This window comes from Festucalex cinctus, chromosome 16 (genome assembly GCF_051991245.1).
Source record: "Festucalex cinctus isolate MCC-2025b chromosome 16, RoL_Fcin_1.0, whole genome shotgun sequence".
In the NCBI taxonomy this organism is placed as follows: Eukaryota; Metazoa; Chordata; class Actinopteri; order Syngnathiformes; family Syngnathidae; genus Festucalex; species Festucalex cinctus.
The window spans coordinates 25,457,839-25,479,118 of NC_135426.1; the positions used below are offsets into that span (position 1 = coordinate 25,457,839).

General features: G+C 43.9%; 1 protein-coding gene across 5 annotated transcripts in view; it reads left to right on the forward strand.

Moving 5' to 3' along the window:
• LOC144003042 (uncharacterized) overlaps window positions 1–21,280 on the forward strand; it is a 365,050-nt gene that overhangs the window by 69,460 nt on the left and 274,310 nt on the right. For 4 of the 5 annotated variants that reach the window (XM_077498802.1, XM_077498804.1, XM_077498805.1 and 1 more), the window contains one exon: window positions 3,462–3,531. The exons of the other annotated variant lie outside the window; for it this stretch is intronic. The gene's annotated coding sequence lies outside the window, so the exon portion shown is untranslated. The remainder of the gene's footprint in view (window positions 1–3,461; window positions 3,532–21,280) is intronic. 5 annotated transcript variants of the gene reach the window in all.

Here is a 21,280-nt window from a genome sequence, read left to right on the forward strand (position 1 = left end):
CTTGAAAAAGAAAAAGAATGTCCTGTAGCCACCCACCTAGCCGACATCTTTTGTGCTGAATTCGGGAGTTCAACAGGCAAGCATATGGACAGTAATGCGGTTGGTGTCACTGTGAAAACTCTTTTTGCTTACGCTTCGCCTTCTTAATCATGAGCGCTTATCATTACCGTTGTCACATTTTGTTTTGGTGGTTCGACTCGGGGGGGCTTTGCGTGATTAAAACTAAAATATATGAGGTGGTGCGGGCTGAGGCATCTGTCGTGCCAGCACTTCTGCCGCCGTTGTTAGCGTGCTCATCAAACCCTGGAAATGGACATCAACGGGATTAGGCCTCCACCACAGGCACATGCTGATCCTTTGTTTTTGTTTCGAAATCTCCTTTTGATCGTAAATTTCTCTTGTCAAGAATTGTTTTGATCCCTTATAGGAAGTGGGAGCCTTGCCTTCAAGTTGAGTCGTTGGTTTGATGGTTTTGGTTTGGTGGCATTGCACACTCGACGCTTTAACCTCAAGCAACGTGAGAACGTGTATGCAAATAACAGGCTTGTTTGTGTCTTTTGGTTGAAGTAATGGCTTCACGACTTCTTGGCTACTGATTAGTACGAAGGGCTACCACTCTGAAAGAAATCTCTCAAATTTGCTCAAATGATCTTGGCACATATGTTGGATTGATCACATGCTGTTATTTGGGGAATTTTTCCTCAAAACGGGCACAATTACCTGCGTAATCTCTGGAATAATCGATAGGGTAATCAATTGTAAAAATATTTGATAGCGACAATAACTACTCATTTATTTCCTGTCATCATCTTGATGATTTTTTGCAATAATTAGGAAACCGATACATACTAAAGTGCAATATTTTAGTTCTATGCATCTCTTTTGTGTTGAACTTTTCAGACGACCATTTGCAACATTCTTGGAAAATCAGATGATAGTCTTTGCATTGGTGACCCCTGGCTTAGGTAGTTCATTGGTGACAAACATCACATGGACGCTTCATTCGACTCGAGCGGTGCCACATTCCTGTTGTCCGCGACTAATCTGTAGAAAGCCTTGGCACATAAATGCTATGTACCTCATCACAATAATAATCATGATACTACTACTACTAATAATAATGATCAGCCTTCAATTTGAACACAGAGAAAAACTCGCTTAAATCCCATGCCCATATTATACATGTAGCCTAAACTGGCATATTCGCTGGTCCTTTTGTGTTTCAATGATACGCATTTGACGACCACGACAAACTTGCGTCTTCCGAAGAATCCGGTGCGCCAACCGTGTCAATGCAGGGTCAAGATCAGGCTTACAAGCCAACACGAGCTTTCGTGTCTGCTCGAACAGCCGAGGAAATGGACCCAAAGCACATATCAAGATACTCGGCGCTTTTGGGGAGGAGCTAGCATTTCCGTTTTCACGAGGGACGCTTGAAAGGCGAGATGCGCGTTCAGATGTGCCAAGCGCCACAAGGGGAGTCATTTGACTTGCATACGTCGAGAGAAGCACTTTGCTGTCTGTGCCGTGGCTGGAAATTTTCATCTGCAGATCCATTTTCACCTTGGGGAAAGCAGCGACTTGCCAGCGTGTGTCATTTTGTCTTTCTATGACTGGGAGCGCACCGCAAGAGCGTCGCGGCGCATACAAATATCTGCACATTTGTCATCCGTTGCCTCCGTTTAAAGTTTAATTCAAAGACGTCACCTGCAGTTGCTCCCAGGGGGTGATGAAGCGCCACAAACGAGTCTTCTGTCTGGCTGCCCGTCGACTCGGACTCCACTGGCGAGCAAAGTCAGACCTCCGGTGCGCTTCAGGGAGGCAGCGGGCTGGTTAGTTCAAAGCCGCAACAGATCACACATTCAAGCCAGACACTTTAGCAGTGAAATCAGGCTCAAAGTTAGCAAAGAACTGCTCCTACTTGTAACGTGTTTGTATCATGAATTTCAGTCATAAATAACACCCCGCCCCCTTATCGACATGATCGCAGCACTCGCAATGTGATTAGTGGTCATTTGTTTCTGCAGATTTGTAACGCTTTGAACACTTCACACCAACATTGAATTCGCAGTCAGGCACACTTCCCTTCCTCAAGGGCATGAACAATAGCACACGGGGGAGTGTGGTGAAAAGCGGGGTAGCGTATTGCGGCCGCTAATTTACCGGCAGCAATACGCAATACAGGGGGGGGGCTGCTGAGTGGACACGGCACAGCGTCTCATCTGGGGCCATGGCCAGAGCCCCCTCGGCGACAGCCGCACAATGTCAAGGCGCTGAGGCAGCAGTAAAGTAAAGTCGGCCTCACGCTAATACACTTTCACATCCGCTCACTGTGTGTCTTTCCTCAGAGGGAGCACAAGTACTCGCGCTAGATGCACACAAGCTGTTTTGGAATCAAGGCCGTAAACATCACAAATTAAATACAGTACCTGAAAAATCCGTTGACAAAGAAGTAGACCACTCTTCTGCTTTACCTGCCTTCTACAGGAGGTAATAAGAGGAGAGGGCGTATGTCAAGGAGATGTCGTCCTTTGTTGCCAGATTCAGCTCATGTCCCCCTTTTTGGGGGTTTTTTCAACTTAAAGTTGTATTTTTTTTCCTTGGCATCTGTCGCCTCTCTCCTTGCGCATGTCCGCGCTGCGCGCCCTTCAATGACAAGAGTGTCCCAAGGCTCCAGATGGAGCTCACGCCCAGCCAACAAAATGCTCTATATTTGATCTTGTCAGAGATTTTGAAAAGAAAAAACTGGTGGCACTTAACACCTTGGCACTCTCCCAGTCAGACACAGATTGATGCGCACGATTCAGCACCATGGACAGCTTCAGTCAGCAGGGGTGTCAAACATGGACTATCTCACAAATGTCAGGACACCCCTCACAAGGAAATAACACCTTCACGTTTCACTTTGGGGTGGACTCGCTTTTGTTGCGTTTTAGACATCAATGGCTGCATGTTGAGTTGTTTTGAGTGGAGAGCAAATCAGGAAAATATGTCTTTACTTTTGTCATACGAGTCCCGTGTGTCCCTTGACCTCCGCTGAACTCACCGAACGTCTGCGGCTCGATCGAACCCACACAGGGCTAATGGATTTAATATTAATGTTCCATATTTTTTTGCTGATGGCAAAACATGCAAGGTGAGGCAGAGAGTATTCTGCCACCAGGCAAACACAGGCAGTTGATAAAAACTGATCAGGTTTTCTTTCAAATGAAGCAACTTCGCTTGCAATGGAATCTTCATACTGCACATGCACAATATTTGACAAAAATACAATTTGCTACCAAATGAAAGCTAAGCATCAACTGGAACATCTAACCATCAAAATCTAAACATCAGGTCAAAACAATTCCAGTTAACCAACTTTTAATGGCAAATAAGTCACTTTGTTTGTCTCATTCATTTGTAAATCAGAGTCAGACTCTGCCTGTTCCTCATACATTTTTTTTTTTTGCCTTGCACAGACTGGAATGGGTTCAAAAAAAAATCAGCAGTGACAAGATGTTTAACCCTTGGAGAAAGATCATGGTCAAGGTAAGGGAACAATCTTGATGTACACAAGCAGGATTTGTCATCCGAGAGTTTCTGTGTGTATTAGTAACACCATTCGACAAGGAAACTTACAGGTCGTATTTTTATGCCTTGCACCTTTGGCTAAATCAATATGACACAAAGAAAGAAGAGCAACCTGTTCAGAGAATGTCACGACTTTTTCAACGTAGAGTTCACACTTTGCTGAAAAGAGTCAACCAGGTTTGAAGTCTCACCTGCTGCTTTGAGCCACTCTCTTCAAGCATGATTCTCAAAGTGTGATACGTGTCGAACTCGTGCTACTTCCTCTCGTGGTACGCAAATATATTTCATATTTATGTTATGTATTAATACGTCACAGCTAATTGGCCCAAGGCAAAGGTAAGAATGGCAAATTGGTTTGATATCAAGATCAATCGGTCTTGATTGTTCTGATTGGCTTGGCAGTTTGCAATTTTGGCCAAATTGTTGTGCGGAGCCTCGAGCGATAGATCCTGTTTTAAGAGGTCCAACAGGTCTAAGCAGATTCCAGGCTACTGTTCAGTAGTCCCAATGAATTATTCATCGGCTTTGCCCGAATTGAAATCAATGTGCTGTTCACAGTTTTGTGTTTGTTTGTGACACTTTGCGGCAATGTTGTAATTCCTCTGTCACGCTCAATAACAAGTGGTTGCAAATTCAGAAAAGATGAAAGCGGAGACATTTGGAGGCTGAAAAGTGGCCAGGTGAGTAATTCGTCTGGCCCACTGGAAACAAGACTTTATCAACAGGTCTACCTTAAATTTTCCACACGTAGACCAAACCAACATGATCATGTGGTGGCCCCAATTGTTAGCTATGAGGCGCACGACGCGCATTTGCGCCACAAACTCCAAATCTGCAGCGATGTTGGCTTAAATCCGCTGCTAATTGCTTCACACATCCAGAGTGACCTCTCGGCGAATTGGCCTGGTCAGCCGCTTTCAGCTGCGGCTCCGCCCTCCCGGGAGTTTTATTGTGTTGGAAGTACGGGCGGCATTCTGCCCAAAAGCCGTCCGGCGTAGCCTCTTAACCTTTTCCTCGGAGGAACCGACTGCTGCTGAATGCACAAAAAGTGGCTTGACATTAAGGAACAAGCCGGCGTTTGGAGGCAACATCTGAAAAATGGACTTTTGAATACTTTTAAACAAATAGTTGGGCCTGCTCACCCAGCTACAACAACAAAGTAAATCTGCTGTACATTCCTCCGCTTCCACCGTCATAACCGGTCGTTTGAGGGCAACCATAGCTGAAAACGAGTTTGACAGCCCCCATTTTACAATCTAATCCACACATCGGACTTCCTTCCAGGATTCTCATTGTAATTCGCTCCACGGCCGCAAGATACGAGAGCACAAGGTGCGCTTTGCCTGCTGCTCACACAGGAACGGTGCTGAGCGGAACACTTACAACTAGTATGGCATCATTAGCGCACTAGCTTGTCGGAGGCTCTGGGAAAAGGGCGACTACACACGGCTCAAGCAGCTCAATGTCTTGTGAAAAGCCCAGGAGGTTCATTATCCAGACACGAGCACATTGTGAACCGGAGGAAAGTTAGCATGGTGATGATTCAGCCTCTTGTATCTTTCACTCAAAAGGGATTTCCTTGCCTTCCTGGGGCTCGTTTAACTAACATACTCCAGGCACGATGTCATTAGCTTTACGGGAGGCATCATACACGGATTTAACCCTCGTGCCTTGTTTGATTTTACTACCCTGCCAGCTCGTTCGTAGCCGTTTTTGGCTCACAGGCTCGTGCTGGAGCGCAGTAAGCCATTTAACGCCTCTTTCAGAATATGACGAGAAAACGCTCCCTCGTCCAAACTTGATCATTGTGGGAGAAAACTAAATGAAAAGAGTTGCACCTTTGCACAGATTTTAAGATTCATTCGAGTACCGGTAAATACCAAAGAATTCAAATATTCCATAGATTTCCGCTGGCCAAAGGGGGCCACATTTGCGCTATTAAATCAGTATAGGGGGAGGGGTTATTATGTAAATGAGCCAATTTCTCACAGTCCAATGACGTTCAAGATGGTTCACAGACTAGTGTTGAAAAGATTTACTTTGTTGTTAATTTCACACTTGATGGGTGGGCAGACACACGAGAGACCCAACTATTTGTATGCAATCAAATAAGTCGGTGGCATGTAAATGCTGCAAAATTTCACACAAATTATGCATCAAACATGCGGCAACAATTTACAGTCAGGCTGTTGCCATGGTGCATGTTGCATGATTTTCTATTTTGCCTGACGGCACAACACAGGTGCACTTCCCATGGATTGTCATTATCTGACAGCAAACGGTGACATTGCACCAAGTACACTTCCTCTTGGTTTGGAAAAACAGACCCAGCATTATCCATGCTGAAGTCATCACTCGGAAGAGATGAAACGAAAAACTTTTCTGGGCAAATCTGCTCTCGGATTGTTTCCTCCTCCGTCGCCACCTTCCCGCTGTTGAACGGTGTCACTTTCGCTCCCTCAGGAGAAAGTGCTGTCAGCACTCGCCTTAAAATGCAGGCAAATTTCACAAAGTCTCTCAGAGTAACCTTACCCTTGGCGGATCTTAAGTGCTACACATCCGCTACAGATAAGCCTCAGAATAGCAGGAAAAAGTCCAGTTAATGGAGCGGTGATAACATACTCTGTGTCTATATATGTATGTATATATATATATATGTATATATATATATATATATATATATATATATATATATATATATATATATATATATATATATAATTTGTGAATAACATTATCACAATCCTTAGTCACTGACTGTCCAGTCCCTAATGAATTCCTCATCTCTAAATGTAACAAAGTGCCCCACACCATCCATATCCTTTTCATGAGCGCATAGCGCTCCGTGATCATAATTAGCTTGAGTGTTATGCGTTTTCTGTGATTTTTGAGGGAATGCCAGCAAGCAAATAAGGACACAGAGGGAGTGAATGGTGGGGGGGGAGGGGGTGCTTTGCTAAAAGATGCCAAGCTCGTGAATAATTTAGTCGAGCTAACAGATGCAAGAGACGGAGAAAGGCAACCGTGGCCCTTGGCATATAGACTGTAAGTGCAGGTATTTTACTGTAAATGTTATCTTGTAATATTCCTCATTGTCTAAATTGCTATAAATTGCTAATGCAAATTTCCCTTCTTTTCAAGGATCAGTACTTGTTTTTCAGCATCATTCCCTTTGTGTTGACATTCACAAAACGATCAGAGACTAATGTAACAAGATTTATACTCAAAATGGTCTTTTTATTTATTATTGTGTGACTTGGTAATGCAAATTTCCCTCATTCTCTAAGATCAGTACTTTTTTTTTTTTTTTTTTGCTTCACTCCCGTTTGTGTTGACAGACTCACAAAGGGATCAGAGCCAAGAAATGGATTCCACCCGAAATGTTCTTTTCTTCTTGTGATATTTATTAATGTACAAATTGGTAATTAAAAATTTCCCAACACTCTATGCTCAATACTTTTTTTCTCAGAATTTTTAAATGCTTAACTCTCTTTTGTGTTGACTGACTCACAAAATGATGAGAGCCAAAAGTAAGATCAGGATTCCATTTTCAATGATTTGCTTCTTTTAACATGACTATGTGAAATGATCGTGCAATTTTCCTTCTACAATCAGTACTTTTTTAAATGCTTCGCTCACTTCTATTGTCCCTTTTGGTTTGCTTCTCACTGGACTATAAATCTGCGAGTGTTTTCATCCTTGCGGGAAGTCCTAATTAAAATGGGGGTAAAAAAAAAAAAAAAACCCGAGCTGAAAAGGTCACAGAAGCGATACCGCAGGCAAATGCCATCGCAAACGGCACACACATGCACGCACAATGATTTTTGCCTGCTAACCTGTTCCCATTCTCATAAACGAGCTCCCTCCCCGCATTTGTGTGCCTGTACACAACACACACGTCTTCATCCTCGCTCTACCCAATGTTCTCTTGTGACAGTTTGTTCCACTCCCTGAGCACCTCTCCCCACAATGGCCCACTGAATCATGCGGCCAAGTCTCTTGAGCTCCAGTAATACCACTTCTTTAGCACCCAGCTGCAAAAAGGGGGGAGCGATGGCACTTTAAAGACCCTCCAGCATCAGGCGGGCGGGAGAGGGGCCTGAATGTTCAATACCCCACGGACAGACACTTTTATAGGCTGCGAGCTCCAATCTTCCCGCTCTCCAGACGACACTCTGATATTTCACCATTCGCCGGATGGCGCATTAGACGAGACGCCGCTGTTCGCCCCTGCCTGCAAGACTCGCTTTTGTCTCCGAGGGGCTGCGACGGATATGAGGAAGATCAAATGATCCGGAACATATTAATATGCGTTTTAGGCCCGTCTTTCTTGAGGTATCACCTTTAGTGACATATTCCTATTGGTTAACCTCTCATCTTCTTTAATTTACAAGTCAAATAGGCTACGTATACCGATACAGACAATCGTGCAAAAATATGAACATTTTGCACTTCCATACAAAGGTCACTTGTCTGAAGTGAACTTCAGTGTCAAAAAGTGTTTAGTTGTAAGATGGCGTTTGAGATGGGATGTTTTCATTCGTTCATTGCTAAGAACTGTGCAACATACCACATACTGAGTGCCACTAGAGGGAGCCTGATAGATGTACTGTAATACACTTTGAAAAGACTTATCCTGATTATCATGTGGTATGTATATATATATATATACACACATATAAGGTGTTTTGAGAGATTTTTCCCTTGCCAATGTGACCCATCAACAGATCGTGACTGTTAATCCTGTGCAATATTTCTGATCGTAAAAGAGCTCGTTTGACGTCAATCGTAACAACAGCCAATCTGGAAGCAATTTTGGGTTAAGTTTGAGTAGAGTTCATGACCGTACGGCAAAGTTCACGACCCGTTACGTGTCTATTTTGGTATTGATGTAACAGCATCCAGTTTCGACTAGTTTTAGGCTATATGATGTCTGGATTATGTGATGTCAGGAATCTTTAATGCTATGTGATGTCAAGGACGATCTGTAATACTACGTCATGTATATGATGTCAAGAATCTGTAATCTCATCACGGGGTCAACAGCCAATCAGAGAATTCCATGTCAGCCACAACCAATGAGATGGATTGACTGTCTATATAAGGGTCTGAGAATTGTGTGTTTTGCCGGATTATTGCTCACTGTTTCGCTGTGCTTCTCCGCTGCCCAAAGGAGGCTTGGCGTCTCATGATTCTCGATACATTCTCATCGATTTTAGTTTAGTCAAGTTATGCGAAGAAATTGCTAAAGCCTTATTTGTGTTTGCGTTTTGGGATCCGACCCTTCAGCGCACAGCGAATTGGAAGTTTTTGCCAGACCAAAATGGAGTTGCGATTGGTCATGTTTGTACAATGCATTTGCCAAGCCATTCACATGACAGAAATTGCAATCACAATTTAGCTACCAGATAACAGGTAGTCACGCTTGAGTTTTTTCAATTTTTGTTTGTTATTTTTGCTTGATATTGCAATCCAAAAGTTAACTTTCAAGTGATTAACATACATCCCAATGCTTGAGTGAAGACCGGGATAAATAATCCAACACAACGTACAAAATGTGAGCTCGTTTCATTTGGAACATTTCAATACATAGTAGCTTGAAAATGGATTCAATCAGTAAATTCAAGGCACTACTGTATACGTAAATGTGTTCTTTCTCCACCAAAAAGTTTTTGGGAAATAAGTCCAGTGTTTTGGGGCATGTGACAAACCGCTAATGAGCTAAACGCACGTCAATATAAAAGCGGCGATGCTTGGCTGAGGTAATGAAGGAGTCATCTTAGCCTCACTCAAGGACACTTTGTCACAGGTGGACAGTCTCTTTGCACCGATCGATCTTCCGACCTTCTGCTTTCAGGGAAAAAGCATTGTCCCCACCTGCCTCTGACAACTGCCTGTGCCCCCCCCACCCCCAGCACGTCCATAAATGGCCAAGCAGGTGAACTTAAGTGACACCTTATACCGCTAAAACGATCCGATTACTTGGACATAAAATGCCAACCTCCACAATTGTCTGTGAAAGTGAGTAATCTTTCGAAATAATCCCCATAATAGCACCCTGTTCATGTTTCTTCATAGGGATGATGTACTGCCTACACGGTGGTTCAACAGCATTGGAGTGGCCCACATATCGTTCCATCAAAGCCATTTATAAGACTCAAAATCCGCATGAAATGTTAGAACTTCAAATCGACAGTGGCGACTTGAAATGCAAGTGACCTGATTTGGACGTTTCAAGATGCGAGCTGTCATTCAACTTTTTTTTTTTTTGCTTTGACTTGACTGTATGGTAGGAGTGAACTCAAATCAACCCACTTGACTAGAGTAGCAGTTTTGCAAATAGTGAACAATTAATTCAAAGGAAAGCAAATCAGGATCCCAGTTTACTGTCCAATTAAACATAAAGCAAAGAGTGTTAAACATTATGTATTTAACAGAACCACACAGCTTTGGATGAACAAAGTCCGTTACCTTAATGATACTAAACAATCAAAATGCCATTGACATGCTAATTGTTAGCATTGATTGTTGCGCTTTTAGAAGCGACCAATAGTTGTGAAAAACAACCAAGATTAGAGCATCTTACTTACAGTAGAAGTAGATGTATTCTTCTTCTTTGTGGCTTTCTTTCTGTGTGGCTGTATTATACTGCCTCCTGGTGGCCAAGTGCAGTGTGAAATGTTTCAAATGTCATAGCTTGGAGTGTATACATTCATGTATCGATTCTAAATCAAACAGCGGCTACGGTTCTGAATCCTTCGCGGTCGAATCCCAGCGCGTCTTAATCATTTGTATGCAGCCGTCAAGGCCGCTTTCAACTCTGATTGATGGAAACAGGAAGTGCGCGTTTGAAAATGAGGCCTTTTTCTCTTCACCACTTGAACCCTTTTTGTTTTTTATCTTGGACCTTATGTTTGCGGAAAATGTCATTTGAATGGAAGCTGGGGTCATCCATTTATTTATCAGCCTTGTTCAGGCAGGCGGACGAGGAGTCGAGGTGGGCTTTCGCATGGTTAATTATTCTCACTTGTCCTAGTTAATCCCCGAACGTGGAGATACAGGCAGATGCAGCGCACCTGCCAGGAAGGCACATCTGTGCACCGGGGGAAAGGAGGGAAGAAATAATATTCATTGCTCTGCACCCCCATTTTCCGAGGTAGATGTGTCTTGGCACTAGCAGGTGTAATTTAGAGGAGATTGCATATTGCCGAGTCGTGGATTAGTTTGGGAAAACTGTGCAGAAAAGCCCCCCGAAGGCAAAAGTTGTCAAAGTTTGAGAGAGCCGTAGCAGCACTTTGCCGCATTGTTGAACTAATCAGCGGCAAACGCCTCTCGTGGAGATTATCAGTTATTTAAAAAGTGATTTCTCAAGAGAAAATTTCCAAAGTGCGCGGAATCGTTTTTTTTTTTTTTTTTTTTTTTTTTGATGAATCGCACAATTGTGGAAGACAAATCGTCTCTTGTCTGCCCTGTCCCCCGTTGTCGCCGGTGTTCTTCATTAGGCCATATTTCATTTTCCATGTTTATGGCTTATCCCTGCAAATAATTGCAATGCATCCCACTGGGAGCTGCGCACATTTTAATCAGAGCTAACCTCAAACTTTGACATTATTTTCTTATTTATTTCTCCCGGTTTCTTTCCGAGCCGTATGCATATTCAACATTAATTTACTGTTTTTACCCTTGCCGTGAACAAAGGGCGCCTCTTGGATGCGGAGGTTATGGGAGGGAAGACATATGCACAAGCTGTTCATACAATATTCATTAGTCAGCAGTGATTTATTTTTCTTTCTTTCACTGCTGCCGAGCATTACGGGCCAATTTCCATGTGCCTTCACAGAAGCGTGGTCCAAGGGCCGTGAAAGGGCCTGTGAAATATTTGGGGTGGCTAAAAGTGCAGATTTAAGAATGTGTTATCACATTTGAATTTTGCTGTTCCACTCCACTTGCTGTGAAGGGGCTGTTCCAGCCCGGGATCCAAATGGTCCATTTGGAATTGTTTTGATCTCCATTGCTTTACTGTATGGATGGTCCGTCGCTTGGATTGCTGATTTAGGCCCTGACGGGTATTTGCTGTTCATGTACCTTTCTTATGGCTTCTATTTACAGCTTTGGGAACTGATCCAGTTGATTGAACTCACAGCTTTTGCCAAAAAAAAAAACAATCCAGTGCAAAATGATCATTGTGATGTCTCAATTGGGCAAAATTCTCAATTGCTCGCTCACAGACACGTTTTCAGTAATACAGAAAAAAAAAAAAAATAAAATAGTAAGCTGTTTTAATTTTCACACTCAATGGTGAGAAGACCAGAGTCAATCCTCACTTTTTGGGTCAGGGACCAATATGTGGCATAGATAGATTGATAGCTTTTGAATTAGAATTCTCGATATCAGTGGTGTCAAAGTCTGGTCCTCGAGAGCCTGTCAACAGTTTAACCCCTAAATATACACCAAGCTGACCCCCAAAAGTAAAAAGACAGACATACAGATTGTGTATTGGAGACTTAGCTCCTCTTCTAGTTTCTCAGCACAACAGTAATATTAGCCATTCTTTGCAGAGGATAAATAATATATGCCCATGAGTACTTTTATATTGTCTGTCTGTATGTTGCTGCACTACCACATGAATGCTAATTGTGAGCCAGTGTACCGATGGTCCTTCCCATTGTATGCTAGCATTAAGCTAGCAAAGTTGTTTTAAATCGTTGGTTTAAGGTTTAGTCAGTCAATGGCTTACGAATCATCCATCCATCCATCCATCCATTTTCTTGACCGCTTATTCCTCACAAGGGTGCTGGAGCCTATCTCAGCTGGCTTTGGGCAGTAGGCGGGGTACACCCTTAACTGGTTGCCAGCCAATCGCAGGGCACACAGAGAACAACAACCATCCACGCACACAAGCACACCGATGGGACAATTCGGAGCACCCAATTAGCCTGCCATGCGTGTCTTTGCAATGTGGGAGGAGACCGGAGTACCCGGAGAAGACCCACGCAGGCACGGGGAGAACATGCAAACTCCACCCAGGAAGGCTGGAGTCTGGACTCGGGCTTCCGAATCACTTGATAAAAAAAAATAAAAAATTCATCCGCTGTAGGAGTAAGACGACATTTTAATATGTTTTTTCCTTAGTGATACATGAAGTACATCTTCTCATTTTGTATCCGTTTCCCAGCCCATCAGCTGTTAACTTCCCGACCATTTGCTGTCATCATCTTGAAGTTTCCCTCCCCACTTCCTCTGTCGTCAAGCCGTTGAAAGGGCCTCGGCCTGCCTGCCTGTCAGACCTCGACTGAAATCTTCAAGCTGAAACTATTGTTCAGTATCCCCTGACTATAACAATAACTCTAACTTGTATTATCCCCAAATGACCTCTAATACTTTCCAGAAACTAGGTTGCGATAATATCCTGGACTGATGTGATAGCCAAGAGAGAATCCAGTCAAATGTAGCCATCCCCAGCTGCGTGTAGGCTGCACATGCCCACTTGCGCACACCCAGACACTCGCGCAGGTGAAAAGTGGGGTCCCCCGCGCGCATTTGGCACCGCCAAAGGTGCCCAGCCGTGCCTAATGGCATCAGAGCACGGTAGAGAGAGCTGATGGCGTTCTGTCCTCCCCTCGGTGAGCCACCACTCTCCCTCGGTGCTGCCCAATGACCCGTCCCCTCGTGCTCCGTCACCTGACGACAAGTGTGGACGGGAGGGTTGATGAAGCGTCATGGCAACTGAAATACTCGTTGAGCAAAGAACAAAAGGAAATTCTCCTTTGGATATTCCATCGTTGCTTTGGTAATGTTTGACCAGAAACGTTTCTTTTTAGCTTTGTATTTGTTGCATCATTTGCGGCCAAAAACGCAAGCCAACATGAAACATGCGCACGCTAATTAGGTGTTAAATATTCAGCACCCGCTCTAATCACAAAGAATCACAGAAAACCGAAGAATGAAAGAACATATTAGTCATCTGTGATTTTCCATCCAAATGCCCCAGTCACAATCTTGATGCATTGTTTTCCTTTTTGGGCCGTCTTGTAATGAAGAGCTCGGAGGATACGGGGAACCGCCTGCCTAGAACCGCCTGCCTATTCATGGTACACCATTCACAGATTCAACTATTGTTTCTTTTCTTAGTAGGAAAGGAATTTTGACGTTAGAGAGACTACAAATACCTTTTACCAAGACAAGAGTCAGTTAACGGCCAAAGTTAGCTTCCGAGCTTGACTGAATTGTGAGTTTGCATGGGACTGGAAAGGGAACATGGCAACGCTCTATTTCTGACGAGAGTCAAAGCGTTTTCCCTTCACTGAACGAATGAGTTGTGGTTTTGACTGCATCTGGTCGGGAGCTTGCGCCCCAAAGGTCTTCTGTAACGGCAGAGATTTTTCACTAGACTTAGCAGTACAGAGCACTATTAAACCGTATTAACGATGATATTTGAGACGCTGGACTTTTACTAACACTGCTTTATGTATATTGAACCATCGCGGTAGTAAAGTCAGCGTGATAGATCTCGTGTCTGCAGCGGCTGACACAGAAGCCAAGCGCGAGCTTTAGCCACCCTTATAATTAAAAGACGCATTGATCTCTTTTCCCATTGCATGGATCCTCACCCCCCCTCCCTCCCTCCTTCACGATCCAGTTTCCGATTCCCTGCAGGTTTTATTTATCACCCACAATTACTCTTGAGCCAAGTAGAGAGAACGGCGAAAATCCTGAACTTTTAACCCAGGACTGACCCTGTGCTTTAAAAACAAGTTTACTTCTGCGTTAGCAGGTTAGTGTCACCAATTTAGTTCGGGATAGACCAATAATCGATATTGGGCATTTTGACAAATATCGGTATCTGCCTTTTTTTTTTGTTTTTTATCTGATGGCCAATCAGAAGTAAATCTAAAATCATTTCAATGTCAAGGGAACTATTTACATTTTCAGTTAACATAAGAGATGCTAACCTGGCAATATCTCCACAGTAATTTGGTCAGGAAAATGTGAGAAGAGAATTAATTGTAGCGTCCATTCATCCATGTTGGGTTTGTTTGTTAGCCCCTGCGTCGGCGCTGGCTTCCTGGTTTCGTCACACTTGCATATCCCGCCCCCAAACACAATGTCGCTCTGTGATTGGTCTGAACCACCAGTGGTTCGGGAATGGCGGTTATCTGCGGGAGCGCTCCAAAATGTGTTCTCTGGAGTTTGTGAACTCACAAATACTGCGAGAATTCATCTTGAGCGAGCAAGGTTAAAGAGATGCTGCTGACCTTGGGAACCTTCTGAACCATTTGTTTTAGTTCAACATTAAAACAAACCTTTTCACTGAAAAGGAATATCGTCTCCAAATATCGGTTATCGGCCTCCTTGACTACTAATAATTATCAGCCCTAAAAAAAGAAAAAAAATGATCGTTGTATCTCTACAATTTAGGTTGAGCAGTACTCCGCCGGAAACCGAGGACCCGTCTGTACCTTTGAGCCTGGCATGGGCACGTTGGAGCATGATTGGCATCAGCCACAGCTTTTGAGCACATCAGGGCCTGATGAGCAACGGCTCTCGGGAGACAGCTCGGCAAGAACACTGAGGTGGAATATTCATGCCACTGAGCAAAGGGGCTCGGAATCACTTGAAATGCACCGAGTGGTGCTGTGGAGCCATATTGCTGTAACAGTTAGCAAAACAAAGGGGAGGCTTTTTTCTTTTTTCATTCCAAAAACTTTTTCAGTTGGCTGACATGTAGACAGGCCTTGATGCTATCCAGATGAAATGGACTTTTAGTTCCCTACCGGAGCCTCAGTACAGTGTAGCAATGATCTCCCGATGAATTCTCTTTTTGTGTTTTTGCATGCGAGCGTGTCAGTGATGTTCACATTAGCAAACTGTTGGGGTAAACCGTTCCGATAGGCAACAGTAGGTGTGATCAGGGGTGGAATCCAAAATAATTTCAGCTCAAATCACATCGTGTAAGGAGGCTCATGAACTTTATTCACCCGTATTTGCACGTTTTATGGAATAGGGGCCGCAAACAGACCCGTGGTTATGTTTTTTTTTTTTTTTAATTAATTGCTATACGAAGCAGGCAAAACTGCAACGCTGATTGGCTGTCAACTTTCGGCGCTACTTCAAAAAAACAAACACTTGAAAACACAATTGTCAGTACAAAAAGCCGCGGTGAAGAAACCGTCTGTTTTTATCTGCATTTCATTTTCTGACTTTTGGAAACGTCTCCGCAAGATATTATTCAATAACTCTGAGGTGTCAAGGCCGTTGTACTGTTTGATTTTCATCCCCTCAATGGAAATGTCCAGTTAAAGCAAAGCCGGCAGCGTCAATAGGTGAGACGCCGACACATGCGATGGAAAGCAAAGCCGTGAGACGCAATGGCGGGTTTAAGCGGTCCCGATTCACTGACGTGGTCGTCATCCAGCCGACTATTTCTAGCGAGCTAACCTTTTGTTACTGGGCCCCGATCCAAAGCGCGCTCTCCCTCGCAGGTTCTGCCGCTGACTGGCCTTAAAGATTACACATCCCTTCCGGTTAGGATTTTCAACTGATTGTTATGCCAGTGACAAACTTTTTTTTTTTTTTTTTTTTTTCCTGCCGGCGTCATGAATTAGCATTATTTGGAATGCGATTCCAGGACCAGGCTGGAGCCAAAAAGCTCCCCAGTGTGCTTTTAAGTGAAGGAGTCGAATCCATAAGTTGTCATTTGGTGTTTTGCCATCCGGGCTGTCCAATTCTGGTGATGCAGCAGTTTCCGCCCCTGTAGCATGCCCCCCACACCCATATGCCTTTTCGCCTGCCAACAGCTGCGTTTGCAGATGATCCATGTACCTAATAGGCCGGTATCTCAATGCAGCTGTTCCGTAGTGGGAGGGAACAGTTGTTTTCAAACGGCCTCATTGAGAGCTGCTGACATTTTCACAGGACGGGAAAAGGCAGCGATATAGAAATCGGCGTTTGACGCTCTTTGCACGACCAGGATGCAAATTGAGAGCGAGTGACATTTGGAAGCCAAATGTTTCATGCTGATCTTGTAGCACAAACTACTACTGCAGGACGATGTCACTTTTGCAACGATGACCTGCATGGCTTGAAAAGAAGATTTTCTTCTGTCAACAACACAGTAAACGTACATTTGACTCGATTTAGTGTGGGAGCAAATAGACTCGGTTTTAGATTAATATTTACACTTTGGAAATGAAGAATAAAAAAAAAAATACACATAAAGGTAACTCAAGGGTTGTGGAACAAACGCATGAGCTTCACATTGTCTCGTCTTGCGCTCTCGTCACTACCAATCTACTCCCTGAGCCATGCAGATCCTGCAGTGTGTTAGTATATCGCTCACGCCAGCTGGAAAAGACCAAAAACAACGCGTTTGGTCTCTTGGATATAAGTGAGTGACGTCGTTCAGGTGGTTCAGTGGCAGTTTCCCAAGCTGAAGGACGTGAATTCATTCCTGAACCCTTCAGTGACTTTTATTTTGTTTTCAATTCTTTATTTTACTCTCTTTCAAGTGTCAATAGTCCTCTAAAATGGAGTCTGTCTAAATGGAGTCAAATTCATTCTACAGATTTTACTGTGACGAGATCTTTGTTATTACAATCGGCAGTTTGTACGTTGGCGGCTCCATCACTAAATCTTGAGCGTATTGCGGTTCAAATATTGCATAATCCATATCATACCATACGCGTGTTCAGCGAGCTTACATTTGATTCTTCTGTGGCGTTCAGCATCTTTCTCAAGTGCTACTTCCAGCACCGTCTTTACTGTATTTCCTTGCAATCGTCTACTGCATAAGCTATTTCCAAGTGTTGCAGTTTTAGCCGCTGATTAGAATTTCGGGGTGGAGGCAAAGCGGGTGTGGGGGCGCTGCGCAAACACTGAAATGCACTACAGCTGATACAACAAATCAGACTTGGTTTGTATGCGTAGTGTGGCCAGAGCTATCATGTCATAAATTGGCATGTGGCAGCGGGCCAACAGTATATTGCATTAGTCGGATGCCCTCGTGTCATAAAATGCAGCACACGGAAGGGAATAAAAAAGCGAGGCGCTTTCTGCAGATTGAGATCTTAAAAAGGGAGCCGCCGCCGCCGCTGCCGCCGCCGCCGAACAATATATCTCGGCGCGCGCGGGGCGACCAGTCGCGGAAGATCATATCAGCATGCGGGATTACGGTTGCACTAAATGAGATGACATTCACTCTGACTAATCATGTGGGGAGAAATGTCATGATTTGAGTTGCATTTGTACAGCTACAGGGGGAAAGTGGAAGGGAACAAAACAATCAATCAATGTATTACCTTTGCGTCAGGAGTCTGGATTGTGTATAGTAGCCGCTCCCCCTAAGGAAAGAAAAAAAAAAGTTCATTTTGTCTGTATATGTGCTTCTCTTAGCTCGTCAAGGACAACTATTATGGCCGACATTACAATCGTGTCGTACTCCCACTGTATGGAAAGCAGCAAGCTAAATTGCCAAAATTTCCAAGCAATATTTTCTGCTCATATTCAGTCAAATGCTTCACAACTAATTGGACGCTGATGGACAGTTACCCAAAAGCAATTTTGAAGCCAGAGAAGTGGAATGCTGTGCAATGGTTTCGTCAATCGCCTGATTTCAATCCCATTGAGCATGCACATGACTTGCTGGAGACAAAATTGAAGCAGGAACTGAAGATGACGGTTTTCCGAAAAAGCAAATTCAATCCGATGTTACTGTTCAAATTGTTTTATCATGGCGTCGTTGAGGAGAGAAATGGAGTCATTTTTTTCATAAAGGAAGTGGAAAAAAGTATCAGGTTGAGTGATGAGGCTGAAACTTGAAGTGGAAGGCGTCCGTCCGTCCGTCCGTCTGGAACCATGACTTTTTTTTTTTTTTTTTAAATCAAATGGATGGGATCATCTTGTCCCATAACACGCGAAGATGGAATTTCATTTTTCTCTCAAGGGGGCAGCACTTCATCACCGAGCCGGCGAATGACACTTGTCAATTATGTGGCAAATACAGGAAATACGTCTTTGTGGAGTTTGAGGAAACCAATATGGAGCGCACGCATACTTTGCTTTACCTAACTTGATGCTCCTAAAACGCCGGGCTCTACTTTTACTACTCCCATCATGCACCAGTGTGCTTTAATTGCCGTTTATGGCAACTGAGGGCACTTTTGCTGCACTACTGTCTTTTCGTGGTCTTGTTTATCGCCCTCCCCCTTTTTAGTCCGACTATCCCTCACCCTGCTGTGTGTTCAGTCAATTATTACCGTGTTGCTGTTTATTACCGCCGGGTATTATGTTTATGGGGCGGCATTGGTGGCATTTAGCATGGACGTCTCCCTGATTTAACGGCAAATAAATAACGTGTTAACATCAATAAAGTCATTGACTCGAACTTCTAAACTTTTTACAAGTAGGCTTTATTGTCGGCGGCTCACATAAATGCCCCGGAGCCCCGATTTTATCAGCGCATGACAAATGTCCTGCCACAAATACACAATCCGCAAGCTCAAGTCGCTTTATTGCCCCGGCGCACACGTGAGCCATATATCTGGAATATCACTTTGTGTGTTCGACCTCCATTTGTGAAGAAATGCCAGGGAGCCTGCAAAGTGAAATTAGCCGGCTTCCAGTCATCGTTACTGGTGCACCCCGCTGCCGATTGCGGTTTGCTAATCATGCTCCATTATCTACGGAGGGGGAAAAAAAGGAGCAGGCAGGAACATGGCGCCAGCGTGCGACCGCCATCGTTTTTGTTTTGCTTTTCAGCCTCCGCCGGCTCGTTTGTGAAATCAGGTGTAGCAGCGGGAGGAGACTTTGCACAAAATGCATCTCCCGGAGATTCTGCTCCGCGGCAAGAAAGCGAGGGGAAGGCGGCGGCGGTTGAGCGAGGCAGAAAGTTAATGAATAGAACAGTTGGAAGCTGGCTGGAGACGGCCACCAAACATTTGTCACCTCAACAGGCGTCGTCTCTGTTGTGAGATTGGATTTTGCTGCTTCTTTTCATTTTATTGATGTTCCGCAAAAAAAAAGGGGCGTCGCTGTGTTGCCGGGCACCTGCAGAGTTCCACTTGTAAGTGGCTCGGTGCGGTGTTTTTTGATGTGAAAAGTAACGGTGTTTGCACCTCCCGCCGGATTCTAATCATCATGTGGCATTCCTGCTTTTTCTTGCTTCTTGCATGACTGCAGAAGCCGATGCGATGCGCCTGCCCACATATGAAAGCATCTTTTGAATACATTAGATTCATTCGCTTTCTGTAAAACAGCTAAATAGTGGCTGAGAAATGTATCCATGTGTGTTATTTGTAAACATTAGATTTTATTTTGTTGTATTTTTTTGCGCAACCGTAATTATTCTCTCCTCGTTATATAGCTCCAAATAACTCTGTTTGGTCCTGATTCTCCTTTGAACATTGATCCCGCGTCCTCCTTGTCCTCGTCTGTCTGAAGAAGCCCTTGGCCAGAAGCATTCTCGGCAAAATGAAGGAGGCAAACGCGTGTGATGTTCAAAACTGGTTAATGGCGCACTTGTTCCATGTAATTGGCCTGGAATAGCACTGTAATTTGTGACTGGAGAACCCGGACTTGACTTGAGAAAAATGCAAATGTGTGGCAAAGCAGCCCCTTGGTTAATCAGTTCTCCACAAAGAGAATACTTTGAGTTCATTAGCGTGCCATTTGCATATCGCCTCTGTAAAGGAGAGTTGGTGCCAAACGAAAATGCATCTTCTTCCAGCCACAGAAAGGCCATTCAAATTGCAAACCATTTTTTATGGGATCAAGTGACTGTCTAGTTTGGCTGTTGTTTGATGAATGCCACGTTTGAGAAGCCGCCTTCTAACATTTGAGGCTTTCAAACTGTTCTAACCCTTTCAAATATTTTTACAATCGACTAATCTCGATTATTCGATCGATTAATCAACTAATCAGATTCCTTTTAAAGGTGCATTAATTTGTGCCGTTTAAAAAAAAAAGTAATTTTCAAACCTTTTCTACATGATGCACGTTTCACCAATGCCCAGATGAGTATGAAGAGGCCGGACTTGTTTCGACTTGTTCGAGATATTGAACATTTCGATGGCTTGTACAGAAATGACACATTTTGAATCGGCCTTGGCAACGTTGGCCCTGGACCAAATCATTTCTTTGGGCTCATCAGCTGTACCTTTAAGTAGGAGCGTCTGGGCCGCGCTCTCCACCGCCGAAAGGTCAGTCTGGATAACCTTTTTCAGGTGGCGTCTCCATTATGCCATCGAGATTATGAAGAGCACCATTACTATTTTCTCTCGCCACTCTGCTCGTACACTTGATAGCCAAATGGATGTCGAGTGGCCAGCCATCGCGCGACCTTCGCTCACCAGTTTTTTCAATCTAAAAAGCAACATGTAAACAGCCGCTGACGTATTTTTGTGAGCCAAATCTCAGCTAGTTTCTTTTTTCCAACTGACAACTTATCAACAATGCAGCTTATCGGAAGCGCTACCACCAATCTGTGCAGCCAACAAAAACTCAATGGAACTTTGCTTACACTCAACAAAAATATAAACGCAACATTTTTGTCGTTATTCCCATGTTGTTTTCAACAGACACAAAAGGCAAATTCCCTCACATATTGCTGACAAATGTGTCTAAATGGCGGTAGAGATGAAACGTATTCATCATGAACATTTCAGATGGAGTATCCCAAGGCCAATTCAGTGGCCCAAGAGGCCCGAGAGTC